Source organism: Danio rerio, chromosome 8 (assembly GCF_049306965.1).
Source record: "Danio rerio strain Tuebingen ecotype United States chromosome 8, GRCz12tu, whole genome shotgun sequence".
Lineage (NCBI taxonomy): Eukaryota > Metazoa > Chordata > Actinopteri > Cypriniformes > Danionidae > Danio > Danio rerio.
The window spans coordinates 32,375,674-32,389,652 of NC_133183.1; the positions used below are offsets into that span (position 1 = coordinate 32,375,674).

General features: G+C 39.1%; 1 protein-coding gene across 5 annotated transcripts in view; it reads right to left on the bottom strand.

Annotated features, from left to right (window-relative positions):
• The window catches only part of aopep (aminopeptidase O (putative)), a 161,539-nt gene that overhangs the window by 136,190 nt on the left and 11,370 nt on the right, over positions 1 to 13,979 (bottom strand). The gene's annotated exons all lie outside the window — the stretch shown is intronic.

Here is a 13,979-nt window from a genome sequence, read left to right on the forward strand (position 1 = left end):
ACGGCTATCAGCCAATCAGATTCAAGAACCACACAGAACTGTTGTATATATATATATATATATATATATATATATATATATATATATATATATATATATATATATATATATATATATATATGTGTGTGTGTGTGTGTGTGTGTGTGTGTGTGTGTGTGTGTGTGTGTGTGTGTGTGTGTGTGCGTGTGTGTGTGTTAGTGTGTGTGTAAATGGTCAGAATGAGTGCTATGGTCATTCTAGTACTTCCGATATTTTTAAGAATATTGCATATTCCTTAACATGAAACATTTACAAAGTAAAAATTTAGTATTACCCTTAAGTAGTCAGATATTTAGACCCTTTCACAAACAACATGACGTGAAAAAAGAAAATTCACACCGGTACAAAAGATCATCCATGGCTCAGAGAATATGAATCTGGTCTATAACTGTAGCAACAGGCTCCATCCATTTTCTTGGGGCTATTTCCATAAACGAAAATGTGGCATGTTAAAATAGCTATGACTAAGGCTAGAAAGATTTCTAGAAAGAGGTTAACTAGGAACACGATAAAACACGGAAGCGCACTCCTCTGATAACAACTCTGGAACGCAGTACTAATAACAACCAGCTTGCTAATTTGAATGCTGCTTATTTACATATAAAGAAAAACCAATGGTGCGCATTTAGATACAGATGGGGAGATCAGCAAAGTACCTAATGAAGTCAAAACAGCCAAGTAGAGACAAAAAACATTGAGTAGAAGTATGTCTGCGTTTTAAACATGCTTCCCTGTTCTCCAGGTGCAGGCATGCTCTGAATTCTTTTGCTCACGGTGGCTTTTTTTTTTTGCTCGCACAGCCAAAGAAGGGACAGAAAACCCTCTCTCAGGCAGAGGAAAAACATCTCATCCTTGACAATTTGATTAACAGCTGTCTTTCGTGCCAAAGTCCCCCTGGTCTGAAAGACGCTCTCTGTCACACACTTCTTAGGTTACTCAGCAATCAGAGAGGAGTGAAACAAGAAAGTGAAGCACGAGAGAGAGAGAGAAGAGAGGGAGCAGAGAAGAGAGAGCAAGAGAAAGGGCTATTTAAGTGGTGTTATCTCAGCCTTTCAAGCTCTTTGGCTAGTCCAGTACATTCCAAGAGCTTCACATCCGTCGTCCACATTACGCTCCACACCCATGGGACTCCACTTTCCTTTCCCCATATGGTCATTTCAAGGCTGAAGAAAGAGCACGTCAGCATAAAAACAAAGTGATCAATGTTAGGTATTACCTGATTTAACTACTAAAAGCCTTAAATCAATTTGTAAAAAACTAAACTAATAACATAAACCTGAAGCAGAGTACCTGTTTACCAGGTGTTTAGTGAGTTAATTGAAATGAAATCGAAATCACAATTTAGCAGGCTGCGATTGTTATGCACATATTTTTAGTGAAGCATGGTTGTGTGACCAGTAGTAAATCTCCATCTAAACACCAGAGGGTGCTCTTGTGTGGAAACTCTGAATACCTTGAAGAAGAAACTATCTATTTGGTTGCAAAATAAACAGAATATTTACCTGATTTCTTTACAAGGCTATGAAATCACCTTTTTCAGTTCAAGTCTACCTCAGAAATTTAAAAAAAAAAAAGATCCTAGATGGGCATGGAGCAGCGCTGTCAGAAGAGAGAGGAGTGGGCGTGCCCAACAGTGCAGAGGAAAAAGTGGAGCGAACAACTGTCAGTCGACTCACAAAATGAGACACAAACCCTGAGAAGACCCATGATTTTATGTTATAAACTTAAAATGTAAAGAAATAAACAGTAAGTAATTTAATTCCCCTTATACATTTGTCATTCATAGTTTAATATAAAGACAACCATAATTTATTATATCATTCTCAAGATAATCGTGTTTATATAAACACTATAAATGATGAGGACTTCTCTCCTCCTCAATCCCTGGTTCTGAATGAAGACACAGTGAAGAGAGATGCAGCAGATCTCTTGCCCTTGCTATTCCAAACATTAACCCTGCTGGTAATCTGGAGGATTTTAAACATGTGTGAATGCAGCAGCACTGATAAAGTCAATGTTTCTTAATGGTAACCAGATGGTAACAAACTCCACTGATAAAAGACAAAGTCTACCATTCTCCAATTTTTGTACAGGTCTTCCGACAATAATGTTTGCTGCAAACCAACAGCTTTGTTGCTGCTGTCTTCGCGGACAGCATCGCGGGGAAAAACATGCAACAAACCATGGAAATGTCATGGAAACAAAAACATACAACCCGTGTCTCACCCAGTCATTAGGTCTCACAGCTTGGCAGGTCTGCTTTGCCTTCAGAAAGCATGTGCGCTCTTGAATAATTAATAAGCAGCATCTTCTCATAGGATAAGAAAACTTCGCTATGAATAATAATGAGAAACCGACACGTCATTTCTCCAATTGTAGTTTTGTAATGCGTCACCGATTTTGATCCCGCCCCAATAATTATTTTAAACATGGAAGATGAAATTAGCTGACAAAAGCTCAAAATTATCCAGTTTTCCCCACAACTAAGACTAACGGCTGCTAATGTTGTCTTAACTGATGCTTAACACACACAAATCTGTTAAAATCTAAAAAAAAAAAAAAAAAAAAGCACTCCAGGGTTTCTTGAACCTTCAAATCAACAAGAATAATAAACACGCGACTATAGGATCATCTCAGAAGGATTTATGTCAAATACTTGACTGTTTCACTAGGCGAGGCAGTGGTGCAGTAGGTAGTGCTGTCACCTCACACCAAGAAGGTCGCTGGGTGGCTGGTTCGAACCTCGGCTTAGTTGGCGTTTCTGTGTGGAGTTTGCATGTTCTCCCTGCCTGGGCATGGGTTTCCTCCGGGTGCTCCGGTTTCCCCCACAGTCCAAAGACATGCGGTACAGGTGAATTGGGTAAGCTAAATTGTCCGTAGTGTATAAGTGTGTGTGTGGATGTTTCCCAGAGATGGGTTGCGGCTGGAAGGGCAACCGCTGCATAAAAACTTGCTGGATAAGTTGGCGGTTCATTCCGCTGTGGCGACCCCGGATTAATAAAGGGACTAAGCCGACAAGAAAATGAATGAATGAATGACTGTTTCAAACACCTAAATTTGTAAAAGGAGTTTGGAGTAAAAACGTTTTAAATGTGCTATTTTTACATGATTTCACACTGATAAATAACACAAAGCCATAATTCACTGAGAAGCTGCCCAAACTGAATTATAATAAATTAATTAGTCAATCCAAGATTTAAAAAAAATCTGAGATTTATAATTACTATTTAGAGAAGTATTTTGCTTCATTCATTTATGGACCAGCCTAGTGATATTAGATGCATTTTCATCAATAAAATAACAAGTGGATAGATAATAAAAAATGAAATATGAAAAACACCTGAATAAATCCTTGAAATCCAAGAGTAAGGCTTGTTGTTCATACTTTAGATTTAAGACTTACTTGTAAAAATGTTTTCTCAAAAAGAGGTTTTCATGCATCACTCAAGAGTTAATTTCTTTGTTGTGTTTTATTCATTGTGTAAAAATCGTTAATGTTCTTTCATGCCTGTCAACATTGGGATGTGAAAATAAGGGAAAACCCCTGTTTTGGCGTCTATTTCTCACTATACTCAGCTGACAGTCACGCACCGCTATATGAGCTGTTTTGAGGATGCATAGGAGGGGCAACAGCACCTGTAATGGATAGGAAGGGAATCCTGCCATTTTATTATATTTTTTTCAAAGTGTTTTTATGCCTACATAAAATAAAAGCACAGAACAGACTCGCATTTAAGAGCAAGGAGCGTGTCCTTGGGGTTCAGCTGTATCCGTTGCATATCGGTGCTTCAATGTTTATTGGCACCCTTCACAGAAAATTTAAAAACAGGAGAAACGAGGGAAAATGATGATGATAGCAGGATAGAATCATAAAATACGGAAGAATTTGGGGGAAAATGTGAGGGTTGACAGGTATGTGTTCTATTAATCATTTCATTTCATGCAAAGCAACATATAGGGACTCAAATAGAGTTGAAAAAAAAAAACAAGTGTTGCATGAGTAACCTTTTTTGCTTGATCACAAAAAGTTATTACTTTACTTAATTTATTGAATTATTTAAGGCACTCAATTTAAATACGTTCACTGTTAGAAAATATAGTTCACCTAAAAATCACAATTCACTCATTTAAACATCCTCAAATGGTTCCACTTTCCAAACCTTTATAGGTTTTACATTCTTTAGCATATCTTCTTTTTTGTTTAAGCATAGAAGATTGAACAGACATTACAAAGTGCACAAATTTAAACACAGACATTAAACGACAGTTTAAAGTATACTGCACATTAAAAAAATGCATCAACATTAGGAAATTATACACTCACTTGGCCAGTGAGTGTATAATTTCCTAATGTAGTGTTGATGCATTTTTAACATGTGCAGTATACTATAAGTTCCTAATGTAGTGACCTGCTTTATTAGGTACACCTTACTTTATCCTTCATGGCGTAGATTTAACAAGGTACTGAAAATATTCCTCAGAGACTTTGGTCCATATTGACATGATAGCATCATGCAGTTGTTGCAGATTTGTTAGCTGCACATCCATGATGCGAATCTCCCTTTCCACCACATTCCAAAGGTCCTCTGTTGGGTTGAGAACTGGTGACTGTGGAGGCCATTTGAGTACAGTGAACTCATTGTCATGTTCAAGAAAGCAGTCTGAGATGATTCACGCTTTATGACATGGTGCATTATCCTGCTGGAAGTAGCCATCAGAAGATGGGTACACTGTGGTCATAAAAGGATCGACATTGTAATCGACAATACTTAGGTGAGCTGTGGTGTTGACACGATGCTCAATTGGTGCAAATGGGCCCAAAGTGTGCCAAGAAAATACCCACCACACCATTACACCACCACCAGCAGCCAGAACCGTTGATACAAGGCAGGATGGATTCATGCTTTCATGCTGCTGATGTCAAATTCTGACCATACCATCCAAATGTCTAAGCAAAAATCAAGACTCATCAGAGGAGGCAATGTTTTTCCAAGATTCGACGTGTTGTGCATTCAGAGATGCTCTTCTGCATACCTTGGTTGTAACAAGTGGTTAATGGAGTTTACTGTTCCCTTTCTATTAGCTTGAACCAGTCTGGCCATTCTCCTCTGACCTCTCGCATCAACAAGGCATTTGCACCCACAGAACTGCCGCTCACTGGATATTTTCTCTTTTTCGTACTATTCTATGTAAACCCTAAAGATGGATGTGCATGAAAATCCCAGTAGATCAGCAGTCTTGACATACTTAGGGTGCTTTCACACCTACACTTTTGTTTCGGAACGTATCTCGTTTGCCCAGTTAGTGCGGTCCGATTGGCATATGTGAACAGGGCAATCACGCTCTGTTCCGCGCCAAAGTAACCGCTCCGAGATCGCTTGAATGAGGTGGTCTCGGCTTGATTGAAACGAACCCTGGAGCGGTTCGATTGCAGTGAGAAAGCGATCCGATCCGAGCGCGGTTATATCACAGTGTTTTATGAATATTTAATAGGCTTACAGCTATATGAAGAGAGAATTATGAGTAGGGCGGGAAGTTTCACGAGTCTCCAGATGCCCGCAAACGAGTGATGATCTCCCGGTAATCTCGCGTCTCCCTCCCAGTCCTCAAATAGGCATCGTCGCGCACCCTTCTCACCCCTCCCCACCGTGTCTCTCCTCAGACACGTCACGCGCGCGCACCCTGTCAATCACCACCAAACCACGACCTCTCCTGACAGCTGAGCGGGACGCTGCAAAATAAACCCTGACACTCTGACCAATGTGAGGAGAGTTTACTCACACGTGACTTGTTTTAGCTCTTTTAGTCCGATTAGAAACTTTGCAGTGTGAAAGCAAACCGCTCCAAGAGCAAAGAGCAACAATGTAACAATTTTAATCTCTGTTTCGGAACAACTGAATCGATTCACAGGTGTGAAAGCACCCTTAGACCAGCCGTCATACACAAACAACCATGCCAAGTTCAAAGTCACTTCCCCATTCTGAGGCTCAGTTTGAACTGCAGCAGATCGTCTCGACCATGTCCACATGCCTAAATGTAAGTTGCTGCCATGTGATGGGCAGATTAGAAATTTGCATTAACAAGCAGTTGGACAGGTGTACCTGATAAAGTGGCCGGTGTATATTTTATTGTTTTTCACTGCTTTAACCTTTACTCAGTATTTTTTACTGAAAAAGTTGTTACCAGCATTTTTTAGAGAACAGTATGTGAATTGTGCGGTATTAGACTGAAAGATCACATAAAGCTTATTCATACACCACAGACCCTCTATCATCTGAAAAGTGGAAGAATGTGATGCATTTAAACACCAGGTATAAACACAATGCTTTTCCCTTGCCGACTTTAGATCCAATCAACAAAAAACGCATTTTAATACCCGAAATTAAGATGCATTTTAAAAACAGGCCCAGAGTCTCCGATTACAAAACTGAAATAACACTAAAAAGTGCCACTTTTTCATTGCTTGGGACATTCATGTGTGGCCCAATCGGAATATCTAATCAGACCTTCCCTCTCAGAAGGAAAAACACATAATACTTGAATAGGCCCAAACCAATTTCGACAACCAAAGGCAGAGGCAGCCTGATTATAATGAGAGCATTTCATGCGGCCCCAAACTCGCAGATATTAAAATGTGAGCCTACATTTAAATAATGTTTTCGCTTTTTCATTACCCTCGGTCCACATAATGCCTGTGTTATTCAGAACTCCAAAATCCAATAATTTATTTCATGCTGCTGTAATCTAACACACTCTGGTGAGTCAGAACGTAAGAAGGATGATTAATTCTCCCTTAAACATTTCGAAACCCAAATTTGCTGTATGTGGGTGGTGTGCATTTCTAAGGGGGGAAGAAAACTGCATATTGTTAATCTTTGAAGAGTCTACATAATCATAACCGCGCTGAATAGCAAAATCATTTTAAAGCAGATTTATCCTACTCTGCGCACTAAATGTACTAAAAAGAATGTGCGAGTGCAGTAACCTCTGATTAACCTTGAATATTCCTACCTTAAGCAGCTCTTGAACAGCTAACGTAGCACCTCAGGGAAACAGACCCAGATATCTTCTTTATTCCTTCTGCGCAATTGCTGACTACCTGTTCAGGTGCTGAAATATGAAGAGTAGGTCGCCCACAGGCTCAAGGTTTGCAGCTTTCTGGGTAAAAAGCACCACCTGCTCTTTTCTTTGAACAAATAAAGTCAATCTGAAAAGCATTTTTGCCCCCAAAGCCACTCAAATCCAAATGGAGCACATAATTCACTCATTTACTGTACTGTAGGGTGACATTTATGCAACAGTCTTAACTTTTTACAATTTTTCAGATTTAGCATTTGCGGCATAATGTTGATTGCCATCATAAATCATTTTAACATGTTGTGCATTTCAAAAGGTTAGCTAGCAACTGCTTCAAAATAAAATCACACAACTGAACAATAACGCACATATTAAAGATGCAGTAGGTGATTGTCTTCAGAAACATTTTTTGTTGTGCAGGTTGAAAGTCTATTCACATTCCAATTGTAATGAATAAAGTAAATTATTTAAATTATTTATATGTATTTTTTATATTCTTAAAAAAGGTTTATACAATTAAAATTTGGTTGGGTCAACAATTCCCACAATTCTGATAAATTGCCCAATCTTTGTCAATAAATGTAGATTAGTTCATATGCGCACCCCTGTTAACGCAGATCTGCCGTTTGCGGTTGCACGCTCATGTACACACGGGAAAGCGATATCGGTAAAAACAGGACCTACCAGCTGCAGATGGCTAACGGACTACAAATTCACCATTGCATAAACAACAACTCCAAGCATGCAACACACACACTGGTTCCTAATCCAGATTGATAACAAACTCAGACATGGCTTGTTGTTACCTGTACACAATATGAAGCGTTTCTCTTTGTTTTCTTCAGCCGTGTTTGATTTGTTGTCTTGTTTAATTTTTTCTGATGCTAGCCACCTGGACCGACCTCTTTGCCTGTTTTTGACTTCTCTTTTGGATTGTCCGCATATTACTGTTTGCTCCTTCATCAACCCTTTCCTGCCTGACCATTCCTTGAATAATAAAGACTCTGCAATTGGATCCTCACCTCCGTTGTCACATCCATACTGTTACAGAAGACTCAAGTATGGATTAGTAATAAGTGTAATTCCTGCACGCCATCGGCCATCGACTAAGCATACAGTAAAATACTGTTCATTATGACAAGTTTTGCTTGCTACACAACTGAAAACGTGCTAGATGTAGTACAGTTTTTCCATGGGAATTGTAGTATTATGAAGTACTTTAAAGCTTTCTAACTGGTGAATGACATGATCAAGCGGGTCGTAGGGCAGGGCGATAATTCGATATCGATAATTACGCACTATGCGTAACGTTGCGCATGCATTTTGCAGTATGCCCTTCTGGATGCCGCATGCCTTACAAGTTTACAGCCATACAGTGTTAGTTGTACTTAAGAGGGAAAAAAAAAAAGGGTAAAAAAGGTCAGAGCCACAGACAAGAAACGTCACTAGACCTCATTCATGAGCAACGTAGTTTTTTGCTATCTGACACAAAACAGCAACGTGCACTACAAACTGCGCAGACTCGTGTCATCAAAAGCAGGCAACACCACAAGCCTGTTTCATCATTTAAAACAACACCACCCTTATGAAGATGCTAAGAAATTACAGACCTAAACAATTGCTGGTAAACCAGCGCAGCTACCCAGCAGAATCTCATGTCATCATTTTCGAAAGCCGTGCCTTAGGAGAAAAACCCCCCCAAAAAGACAGACAAAATATATGACAGACAACACAATCTCCAACACATCCCAATGAACACTTGAAGCTTGCTCTACAGGCTGCAATAAGGATATTTACACTACAACATTTACACTAATAAAAATAATATAATAAAGTAGCAAATTAAAAGGATCAAACAAAAATTTGTTAAACTCGAGTAAGGGGACGATAGTGAAGCCAAAAAAAAAAAAAAAAAAAAAAATATATATATATATATATATATATATATATATATATATATATATATATATATATATATATATATATATATAACAAAACATTTCTAATTCATGAATAAACCCTTACCTCGCTAAAAACTGATAAAAAGAAAAAAGTCCTTCAGCGCAGTGCGCCGCATTCTTCCCTGTTCTGAATAAAATAAATATAAAGATGACATTCACCTCTTACCTTACATTTTTTACGTGTGGGCAAAAAAAAGAAGTCGTACGACATCTTCCCTATCCACCTAAATAAAAATGAACAAAACTCACAAAATTTCTCAAAGTGGGTAAAAGTAATGAAAAATAATTTTACCCAAACGAAAGATAAGCAAAAACAACGAAAATCATAATCATGTGAGCAAAATACACCAAAAACGAGATCAAAGGAAAAAGCGGCCTCTCCGCTTTTCATCTCCCCGCGCGGCCGCAACATCTCTGCCTCGCCTCCGAAACGCGGCCAGCTGCAGACTGCAGTGAATAATGCTAAGCTGACTCTCTGCTTTTTCGCTGATCCACTGCCATGTCCCGCTTTACACCCGCAACCGACCTGCAATTAGCTAATTATAATGTATTTTTTATTACCTGACCCGCGGTTTATCTGCAGCGCCCGCAGATATAACCGCCATTTCCGCATCACTAACGGGAGGCAAAAATACAACCTTTGCGGCTCCCCGCATGTTTTCGTTGTGATGCGCGATTTGTAAAATAAGAGTCTGCATAGGCCTATTTGTGCTAGTCTGTCAGACAAATTTGGTTGAAACATCCGCGGATATAATGGAGATCTGCGCATAACTGGGTTATGCAACCCGCTATATGCGATGTCAAGAGGGTGACTGCATAATGTAAACTGCACACACTTGATTATGTAATGCGTGGACGTGTCTCACAGCGCAAAGCATAATAAAACCTTTACATGTCCATGTCTAATCAGTCATCGATAAGATCTATTGAATAAAGTGTTATTGACAATCAATAGATCATCAAGTAATCGTTTGCATCCCTAAATAAAATATATTAAAGTACATTTCACTCTAATACATTAAAATGCATCCAAAACTGAAAATTCTGTGACCATTTACTCACCTTTACTTGTTCCCAACTGGATTTATTATTATTTTTTTCTAATGTTGAACAATAATATCCAATAACTTGTAATGTCTTCGGTTGTTAAAAACTTGAACAGTAAATGCTGAATTTAGATTGTTCTTTTGTTTATTATTTTATTATTAGTATTGTCAGACAGCTAAAACATTTAACCAAATGTGTTAAATCAGCTGCACAAAGCGATTGTCATACTGAAAATCTTATAAAAATGATAGATAAAAAGATTTTACGTTTATCATGATAAATATCAATATCGACATGATATCATGATATGGAAAAAATTATCGTGATAATTTTTTTTGCCATATCGCCCAGCTCTAGCGGGTCGTCTACAGTCATCTTTAAGGTGTGCATTTGTGATTTTAATAGACGTGGTGTTCGACGGCAGGAGAGGGACTGTGTTTCTAAGATATTACGCTAATGGTTATTATTTTGGCAGATCGCCCACTGCATCTTTAAGTACACTGCAGCAAAATCTAATTAACAACGAAATGTGCAAAAACCCTGTATTTTCTAAATACTTCAAGACTGAAATGCAAGTTACATTTTTTTGTAGTAACTTTACAACATCACCATCTCTTGTTAATTGAGGTTAAACTGCATTGAACCCAGATTATTCCTTAAAACTGTGAAAAGTAAGTGAGATTTTTGTAGGCATGCTTCTGCATTTCTCCCCTTACTTGCTCTTAAACTCCAGCTCATCGACTGCCGGTCCAGACCGGTTCAGAGTTCAGACGCCACTAACAGGCTATATAAGGTCAAATGCTAGTCTGCTAGAAGCAGAGTAATTGCTAAGTAATTGACCAAGAGGAGCTATTTATACAGCACAGAAGTACACAAAAAGCACTTCAAGTGAGTTGGCAATTGCTCATGAGAATGTCTGGATGCACAATACCGAGTAGAAGCGTCCTAGAATTCTTTTAACCTGCCTCTTAGCTAATTATTTATATATTTTTTATTTAGACATATTTGCATGTCTCCCAAATGCACTACTGGTGGGGTGCTTGTCTTACCGTACACCAACAATCCAGTGATGACTTTGGCAGCTACAACAATACAACTTTGAATTCAACATAAAAGACCTCATTAAGACTATTACCCACCTACTGTCACAAAACACCCTACATCACCGACTGAACGTGGGAAAACACAATGAACTTGGATTTTTCAGCTCAGTCTCGCCCGAAAACAGCCAATGCCCATATTAGCACATCTGGCACATGAAGTATTCCAACTATGTCCTGCTGTGGCGTAAAAGAGGTGTTAAGGGACAGAAAGTGACTGCTTTCAAAGTTGAGGAAAGTGCTGTGCCCTTCCTCCAAAGATCTGAAGATATGAGCATTTTGCATTTACGTCATCACCTCAAGATCAAGAATCAACCCTACGTGATCGGTCAGCAATACACAGGATGGAAGTGTGATGATGAACCATGCAGAAATATTTCCTCAAGCTTCAAAAAGCTTGTCATCAGATTCTAGGACTTCGTGAATCAGATTTTGAAGAATCATGCCAAGAATAACTTCCCGGTGGAATTGCTGTTTTTGTGCGCTGGGACAGCAGTCATTCGGGTATTTGGGAGGAAGCACAGTGCACACTATCAGGCCTGGCCTTTCTTGACTTCTTAATCTCTACTTCCTTCCCTCCAGAGAACCACCAGCAGCTCTGCTGCTACGTCCAAAGCTCCAGCTGCAAATGAACAAGCATGATATAAAAGCAGATACTGGCTAGGCCCCAAGGATTTGGGCCCACACACTTCCCAATTTTCAGATTAAAAAGCTCCTGTCTCTGAAGTGGTTCCAGGAGTGAACGGCTTTTGTTGCTGGGAATAATCCAGACTTCCTCTCCCACATCCTGGGGGATCGGCATCACAAAGTGCCCCCCTATTGGCCCCAAATGTACAAAGATCACTCTTTTTTGCTCTGATTTGGGCTTTAGGAAAGGCCTAGAGGACTGTACCATTTTCAAGAGAAGGGGTGGAGGCCTGTCTCTCTCTGTGACCCGTATGTGTGTAGAGGGGTGAGGATAGGTATCTATTTCACACACAAGACACATTTCTGTCATGCATTGGCAGTTTTTTTGCAGGAAGACTAATAAAACCAAGCTGTAATAATCGCTCAGGCAACTAAACACTCTCCTGACTGAAAAAAAGCCTGCAGTGCTGAGCTTGACATTAGCTCAGGCAGAAAGGAGTACCTAATTCAGGAAAAGAAAAACAGAGGAGTGACCGCTTTTAAGATGCATGCCCAGTTCTAATTAGTATGTGGCATTTTCTCTCGGTGAATGGTTGGAACCTGCATGGGGCTCCGGGTAATGACCTCATATCCTGTGGAACACTTATTCCTGGATAGGGAGATGTTGGGAAATACGGGAAGACTTGTGGTCATACTAGTTAAGTTTACTTACATTGTGGCCAGACTGCCTTAGTACTAGTGTTTGCTTACAGCGGCGGTCGCTTAGCTGGAAATTGCTGTCAAATTCTAGCTAAGAACAGGTTTACAGAAAACATAAAGCTTGGTATACTATAAACACAAATAAAATGCAGTGCATGCACTTCATTCAGCATTTCCTGAGCAGTGAACTTCTCGAGCAGTGTAAGGAAAATGAGTTTCACTGTAGCCATTTAATCAGTTCCAACAGGTTCTCAACACCCAAAGCCACCCAGACTAAAAAACAAACATTGCTGTTGGCCAAAAAGAGCATTTAAATCAGTCAATTCATAAAAACCGAGGCATCCTGGAGGGCAATGCCCAAAAGCCAAAAGGGAATCAATGGGAAAAGCTGCCAAGTGATGACTTGATATGAGTGTTTCACTCCTAAAATCACTGCCTTACATGCCAAATAAAAGGAATTTGTGTTTTAGTTTACAGTTGCAGATGAGATGTTGATACATATTCACATGCAGCTTTTCCTAAGCCTGAGTGAGTAAAAACTAGCAAAAAACGTGTATATAAGTTTTAAAAAAGATTTGTGCATTAAAAAGTATTATTTAACCGTCTTCATTTTGTTCGTGTTTGATTTTCTTTGCTCATAAAACAGACAAACTGTCCTACAAAGAGACAGACAGATAGATAGACAAAAAGGCCCAATCCCAATTCTACCCCTTAGCCCTTCCCCTTACCCCTCATTCTGCCCATTCTCGTGAAGGGGTAGGGGTGTCCCAATTCTAGCTTGAAGACATAGGGCTTAGGGGAAGGACTAGATAGCCCCTGAAACTGAGATTTTTTAGAACCACACTCGAAACCATGAAGTATAAAATTTTTCCAGAATACACCAGCTACAACAGCACTGTCAAAAATGCACAAATTAGTATTTTTGGCATTATTTTACATTAAACAAGCATTTGTTTTATTATATTCATAATGGCATTCGTGTTTTACCATCATGGTTTAAAAAAAAACAAAACGCTAAAATAAAAATGGCTAAATTATAATAATAAAATAATAATAACTCCTGTATAGAAGTCCCACAAAATACACATCTGTCACTCGATGACACTGGAATACCCTGTCAGAAGAGTTTAGTGGCTGGAAATGAGCTTACAGTGTCTGCTATTGACCTTATTCTAAAATGCGGAAGTGCGCCTGTTTTCGCGATTGTCTTGGAACTTCCGTTTCAGTCGCCTATGTGAGAAATGACAAGGAATAATAAACGGCAAAAAACGGTCAAACTACTTGCTCTACAAACAAATGTTAGCATGACTATACAGACCAAGTAGAATAATATAACAAGAAAATATCAGTTTGCAACATCAAACAGCGAAACAAGCAGTTTTTAATGTTTAAAAATGAATGGAAGTGAATGAGACCGGAAGTCTCGTGC